We start from the raw sequence: 8145 nt of genomic DNA on the forward strand, positions 1-8145 counted from the left end.
TCAAGTTAAGCTCAAACTAAGCTTAAGCTAAGCTTGAATTGAGAACTCAATAACATCTAAACAAACTAGGCTCAAGCTAAACTTCAAACAAGCTCAAGCTCATAAAAAATAAACCAAACTATATTTGAACAATTATTTCAAAAACTTGGTTCATTTTAACTCGGCTCGGTTACCCTTATCAAACAAGTTTGAACACCCCAAAGTTCGGTTCAGCTTGGCTCGTTTACAGCCTTAGCTAGAGGGGAGGGGGGAATAGCTTATTTTGCTTCTTTGAAGATGATTTGCAGTGGAAAACTTGAAGCAATACTAACACTTTGATTTTATTTAGTATCCACCTCCTTAAGGTAACTAATCAAATGATTCACTCCTTATTCTCAGAGATGCACTATGAAAATTTCCTTTGTGGAGACAGAGAAGTCTCATACAAGCTCAAGCATAAGAAAATAACCAAGAAACACAAACTAGGTTTCAATGGAAATTAAAAATGACTTTACAACATGAACCTTACTTTGTTTGCTCTTTTCTTGCTTTACATTGCCTCTTGGTGGTGGAAAATACAGCATCACTTCTTCTCCAAACACCCAAGAACTTACTGAAACAAGTGTTGTTCAAATCTTTACCAAAACCTCTTTTCTAGGGTTAGTTTGACACCTCTTAATTGATTGACTTACCCCTAATCAATTGTCACGTCAGCTATAGAACGATTCTTTTTCGCCTTACTAATCAATGAGTGATCCATACCAATCAATTTGGTAGCTTATAATCGATTCCTAATCGATTCAGAAACTTTTTATCCTCGTGAGAATTTCTCAATTGATTCCAACACCTACTGTGCTATCGCAAACAAGCTTCAATTGAATACCTTAATCAATTGTTGAAGCTTGAATCAATTCCCCCCAATTGATTCCAAGCCCTTCTATTCTCATGTCAAAACACCCTTAATCGATTGTTCTAATTGATTAACACAAGGCCTAATCGATTCATTTCCTTACTATGCTAATCGATTAGAACATGTCCCAATTGATTAGGCATTGACCTTGGGCTAATCGATTGAGCTATTCTATTGCCCAACCCTAAACTCTAAACTCGATTTTAGGATTTCTTTGCCCAATCCTAAAGTTATCTTTAACTTGTTGGGACTTCCTGTTACCTAGCATTCGGTTATCCTTGACCTGCCAAAGCTTCTTTACCAAGTATTTAGTCAACCTTTGACCCATTTGGATTTTTCATCTCATGCCAAGTGTCTGGTCCTTCATGACCCACTTAGACTTACCATCTCATACAAAATGTCCAGTCCTCCATGATTCATTTGGACTTTTTTCTTGCCAACTTTTCATTGTACTTTTGATCATCAAGTGTCTGATCAACTTTTGACCCACTTGGATTTTTCTCTTGCCTAACCTTGCTAGGATTTTCTATTGACTAACCTCCAATTAGGTCTTCCACGACCTAGTTTCCAACTAGGTTTTCTATTGCCTAGCCCCGTTAGGACTTTCACTGCCCAGTTACTAACTAAGTCTTCACTGTCTAGGTTTGCTAGGACTTCCACTATCTAGTTCCCAACTAGGTCTTCACTGCCTAGCCCCGCTAGGACTACCCATTACCTAACTTCTAGTTAGGATTTTTCGTTGCTCAATCTTTAGTGTTGGAGCAATCCCAATGGTCCGTGCGACCATGTGTTTTGGTGTTTAGGCAAAGGGTTTAAGTTAGGTCACCCTTGTATTTGATATGTGTATGTGAGTGTGCAGGTATGCAGGATACACATGTGACTCAGGTTGATGACTTCAAGTCTGGTGAAGGATGGAGCATCTGAGGGACCATGGACAAGGCAACGAGAACAAGGGCCGATGGAAGCGACTTCGAGGCATACGCGAAGGATAACATTGGGGACGAGCCGCGGGCTTGAATGCATCCGAGGGACGAGAGCCAAAGAAAGTAGGCTTGAAGGCAAGAGGTCAAGGCTGCAAAGAAGCGTCAAGTGAGTCATAAGGGTGAGGGTATGAGTGCACGAGAAATTATACTCGGAGTAAAATCTTAGTTTTAGGGTTTTACTGTAGCGTTACCGTAACGTTATTGTAGCAGTACTGTAGCAGTCGACTGCATATTTTAGCAGTCGACTGGTGCAGTTGACCGCGCAGTCGACTGGGTGCGAACAGAATTGTTCTGTTTGTTCGGTCAGTGTGGATCAGTCGACTGCATGTTTTAGCAGTCGACGGCACCAGTCGACTGCTAGTTTTAGCAGTCGACTGGTATCGAGCCGTTGGAATGTAATGGTCGAATTTCCACAGAGGTCAGTCGACTGCATGTTTTGGCAGTCGACTGGTAGGCGGAATTTTCAACCCGTGGCCTATATAACCAAAGTTTGGGAGCTTGGTTATAGTTGATGAAATTAGACTTTGTTAAGGTCTAATTAGTAGTCTACAAGTGCTCAAGAGTTTCCCTTGTGTCCAAGAGGTCTTGGTGAGTTTGTGGTGAGGTTTCTCCACCCACAAGGAGGTTTGAGCTAGCCGGAAGTTTGTCGGGGGCTAATCCACCGACGGATAGGAATCATCCACCTCAAGGACACGCTGTGGAGTAGGAACAAGCAATCTCCGAACCACGTTAAATGATTGTGTAGCTTGGTTTGATTTCTTTCTTGTCTTTAGCTTTCTTTGTATTCATATTAGTTTGTATTTCCGCTGCGCAAACTAACAAGTGTAGGAAGCGAGTATTTGGGGGTGTCGTCTATCTAACCCCCCTTCAATGCGGCCACCGGTCTCTCACAAGTGGTATCAGAGCGAAGGTCACACTTCACCGGACTAATCACCGAGAAGAGCAAATACAAGAAGATGACCGGCTTGATTGAACCTCCAAAGTTTGAAGGAGGAAGCCTTAGGGACATCACCTATTGGATGATGAAGATGGAGATCTTCTTCAACACGGATTGGGACACTATAATGGTGGTAAATGAACCGTTCGAAGTCCCGAAGGATAAGAAAGGGAAGAAACTCCGACCGCGATATTGGATGGAGGAGCAAACCACACGGGCAAAGGCAAACTCAAAGGTAATGTCTATTTTGATTGATATTTTGCCTAATCATGTGATGACTCGTGTAGGTGAGTACGAGAATGCTCACGATTTGTGGAGCAAGATAAAGAAGGTTTAATGGGAAGAACCTATACCTACACTAGGCGAAGAAGAAAAAGAAAAATCCGAAGAAACGGATGTAGTAGCTCAAGAAGAGGAGGTGGAGCAACCGGAAGTTGAGCCATGCTCAACATTCGAGGAGGAGATGGAGGAAAAGGAAGATGAGGCATCATCAACATCCTCAAGAAGTGAAGAAAAATCCAAGACAACTGAAGAGGATGAAGAAGAGGTCTTGGAAGTGGTCAACCTAGCAAGCATCTCCACCGAAGTAAAGTCAAAGGACCACATAATATGCTTCGGGTGCAATGAGAAGGGGCACTACAAGAGTAGATGTCCTATGGGTAAGAAGAAGGTAAATCCTAAACCCAATCAAATTATTTTAGATACTAATGTGGGTTGTAGGAATGATGGTGTCAAGAAGAAGAAGGAGAAGAAATGACACATAGTGTGCTTCACATGTGGTGAGCGGGGTCATTACCACACCAAATGCCCAAGGAAGAAAGAAATCAAGAAGTTGACACATTTGAAGAAGGAGGAGAAGAAGTGGAGAAAGAATGAAGGCTCAAATCAAGGAGGAGCTTTAAGGGTAAGGAAGGTATACCCTAATTTGAATTGTAATTCAAATTTTCATTCTTCCAAGCATGCTAGGAAAAATAATGATTATCATTATGTATCAATGAAAAATTTTGGATTTAGATATCATGATAGAAGTAGGGTAATTGTCGATCAAAACCCTAGGAAATCTATGCATGAAAAATCTAGAAACAATAGACCTAGGGAGACCCAAGGCATTAATCCCAAGAAGGAGAGACATATGCCTAGAAAGGGTAGGTCTAGAAATGTCCAAGGTGGACATGTTGACTCTAGGTTTAGGAACCTAGAAAGGGAAAATCAAGGTTTGAAGTCAAAGCTTGATAATTTAGAGAAATTCCTTAAGAGATTCACTATTGGATCTAAGGGATTAAATATGGTGTTGGGTAGTCAAAGACCCAACAATGCTAGATCGAGTTTGGGATACCGATCTAGCACCTCAAAGGCCAAAGAAAGATCATATGCTAGGGTGACAAATGATCATGGAAAGGGAGGATCATCCAAAGCTAAGGGAAAGTCTTATGCTAGGGTTGCATATGATTATAGCAAGGAGAAGCCAATAAATGGCAAGGGAAAGCCATTTAAAGGTAAGGATAAACTAACCAAGGTTAAAAAGGTTAGATTTGTAGGCCAAGTGTCACCGGAGGTGCACCAATGTGGCCTAGCCATTGTGGATGAGTCACCTAGGGAGGTGACTAAGGTTAAGAGCTCTAGGGGGAGCTCAAAGAGTCAATTTGGGACCCATGACCAATGAATCTCAAGGGGGTTTTACTTGGGAGTCTAGACAAGCCATGGAATGTGCCAAGTGGTTTGGAAACGGACTTGAGTCTCAAACCTAGCTAGGGTTTTGACACAATTGGTTTATGTTTCATGCAAGAAATATGACAATTGGGGTTATATAGCATGAAAATTGGTTTTGGATGTATAGATGCCATATAAACCAATGTTAGGGATGCATTATGGGTTAGTATGGGCAAATGCATCAAGAGGAAATCAAAACTAGGACTTTAGGTTAAGGTTCAATTGAACTTTTTAACTAGTTTTGTGTTTTGTGTTAATCTTGGGATTGGTGATAGATATATTTATATATATATATTTCCCAAGTAGACATTAATATAATAGATCTCTCCACAAAATTTGGGATTTTTTTGGAGGTCTGTGGAATTTCTGGTACATTTCTGAAGTTGGCCAGAAAAGGCTAATTTTTTCATGAATAGTGTACCAGTCGACTGGTATAGTTACCAGTCGACTGGTAACAGTGTTTTTGAGCACAGAGTGTCTCTATAAGCTCGTTTTCATGGGGGCAGTCGACTGGTACTTCTTGCAGTCGACTGGTACTTCTTGCAGTCGACTGATATCAGTCTGAAAGTGTTTTCAGCACTGAATTTTGACCGGGTCAGCTCGTATAGATGTATGAGATCCATGAGGGATAAATACATGAGTTTAGGGTCAATTGGATGATAAGTTTTCAACAATTGGGATATTATTCGAAAGCATTTTGGATGTTAGGCAAAGGGGGAGAAGTAAGGTTTAGTTGGGAAAACCTTAGTGCCTTTGCGTAGAGGGAGCATTGGGATAGGTTCTTAAAAATCCCTGTGGGAAAATTCCTAGCTCAATGGGGAGCATAGGTGTAGGGGGAGCCTTGAGATAGGTTCCAGTGCATGATGCATTGTTTCGGCGTTGTAAGTCCAAGTGAGTAGCCTTGGCATCGTAAGTCCATTCGGCGGTGTAAGTCCAAGTGTGTAGCATTGGCAACGTAAGTCCATTTGTTTTAGCATATTATTTTGCTATTATGTTTTCCCTAACTTAAACGTATTGCCAAACATCAAAAAGGACAAGATTGTTGGAGCAATCCCAATGGTCCGTGCGACCATGTGTTTTGGTATTTGGGCAAAGGGTTTAAGTTAGGTTCACCCTTGTATTTGATATGTGTATGTGAGTGTGCAGGTATGCAGGATACACATGTGATTCAGGTTGATGGCTTCGAGTCCGGTGAAGGATGGAGCATCTGAGGGACCATAGACAAGGCAGCGAGGACAAGGGCCGAGGGAAGCGACTTCGAGGCATACGCGGAGGATGACATTGGGGACGAGCCGCGGGCTTGAATGCATCCGAGGGACGAGAGCCAAAGGAAGTAGACTTGAAGCCAAGAGGTCAAGGCTGTAAAGAAGCGTCAAGTGAGTCATAAGGGTGAGGGTACGAGTGCACGAGAGATTGTACTCGGAGTAAAATCTTAGTTTTAGGGTTTTACTGTAGCGTTACCGTAGCGTTACTATAACAGTACTGTAGCAGTCGACTGCATGTTTTAGCAGTCGACTGGTGCGAACAGAATTGTTCTGTTCGTTCGGTCAGTGTGGATCAGTCGACTGCATGTTTTAACAGTCGACTGCACCAGTCAACTGCTAGTTTTAGCAGTCGACTGGTATCGAGCCGTTGGGATGTAACGGTCAAATTTCCACAGAGGTCAGTCGACTGCATGTTTTGGCAGTCGACTGGTAGGCGGGATTTTCAACCCGTGGCCTATATAACCAAAGCTTGGGAGCTTTGTTATAGTTGATGAAATTAGACTTGGTTAAGGTCTAATTAGTAGTCTACAAGTGCTCAAGAGTTTCCCTTGTGTCCAAGAGGTCTTGGTGAGTTTGTGGTGAGGTTCCTCCACCCACAAGGAGGTTTGAGCTAGCCGGAAGTTTGCCAGGGGCTAATCCACCGACGGATATGGATCGTCCACCTCAAGGACACGCTGTGGAGTAAGAGCAAGTAATCTCTGAACCACGTTAATTGATTGTGTAGCTTGGTTTGATTTCTTTCTTGTCTTTAGCTTTCTTTGTATTCATATTAGTTTGTATTTCCGCTGCACAAACTAACAAGTGTAGGAAGCGAGTATTTGGGGGTGTTGTTTATCCAACCTCTCTTCAAGCCGGTCACCGGTCCCTCACATTTAGTTAGGACTTTCTTAGTCTACCATTAACCTTCCTGAATTCTCTCTCACATATTGTCAAATATCGAAATTCAAGCTCGAGCCAACTAGAGCTTAGTCAAACTAGTCAACTTTAACCCGAGGATGATTGCACCAACAATAGTTATTGTTACTTGCAAATTTCTGACCATAGGATCGTTGGAATTTTCCTTTCGCTCTGATACCAATATAGAAAAGTATATTGTATTAATTTTTAGCTCATGATCACAATGTGTTGTTGATACAATATTTATAGAGAAATAATGATAAGTAAAAAGGATCATGATAAATAATGATCATTAATTTGTGTGATTAGATATGATTCCTAAGAATTTGAAGATGATTACAATCTAGATCTGGAATCTTGAAAAGTATATCTCTTAACAAAACTTAATTTCTACTTCTATTTTGGATTGTAATAATGACTTGAACCAAATTAACTATGTAGTCTATATAAATATTATCTAAATGGACTTTCTTTTGAGATTTAAAATTTTTTAGGTCACTCTGTAATTATAAATAATGGGGTGACAACCCCACATAACTTTTTGCTTATTTTCAATTTAAAGCATTGCGAAGCTCTCACTTATTGATTTTCATTGAATTGGAATTTATTAAGACAATTCCTTATGACATTCAAAAATTTATCAACTTCAATCTCAATATTATGGCATCTTCGAATCTTCTATATCTAAGATTTTTTAAGCATTGAGTCAGAGTTCGTTTTATCTATTTTATTAATTTAAATATTTTTTTCTTTCTTCAATTTATTATTAACGAGATATCCTTCTTATTTTTTTCCCATCGTATTCATCTTATCTAATAATGTTCTTTTTTATATACACATAGAGAATTTACTATTCGACTATTTATAACGTGACGGTCCAGTCCCATATAATTAATAATTTTTTTTCTTTCTTCAATTTATTATTAACGAGATATCCTTCTTATTTTTTTTCCCATCATATTCATCTTATCTCATAATGTTCTTGTTTTTTATACAGATAGAGAATGTACCATTCGACTATTTTTAACGTGACAATTTAGTCCCATATTTGATCCATGAGGTAAATTTTAAAAGTATGATAATCTTTTAAAGGTGTTAAAAAAAAAATTCGATCTAAGTTGATCTAAACAAAATTAGGTTCGGATTAAAAATTTTTGGATTCAAATTGGAGGGTTTTAGGTTAAAATGTTTTGGGTCAGATTCGAATTGACCCAAATTTAAGATATAGTAAATTTTTTAGAATTAAATCAAATTTTATTTTAAAAATTAAAATATTTATATATATATTAATATCAATAATGATAAATTATTGAGATAAAAATAAAAATCATAAGGAAAAAAGTAAAAAAAAAAATCATTTTGAATCAAAATTTTAAATTATTTGAGTCGGGTTTAAATTGGTTGGATTCGGTTTCAAATTTATAACTTTTAGATCGAATTCGAATTTAGATCAGATTTAGATTA

This window comes from Zingiber officinale, chromosome 2A, assembly GCF_018446385.1.
Source record: "Zingiber officinale cultivar Zhangliang chromosome 2A, Zo_v1.1, whole genome shotgun sequence".
In the NCBI taxonomy this organism is placed as follows: domain Eukaryota; kingdom Viridiplantae; phylum Streptophyta; class Magnoliopsida; order Zingiberales; family Zingiberaceae; genus Zingiber; species Zingiber officinale.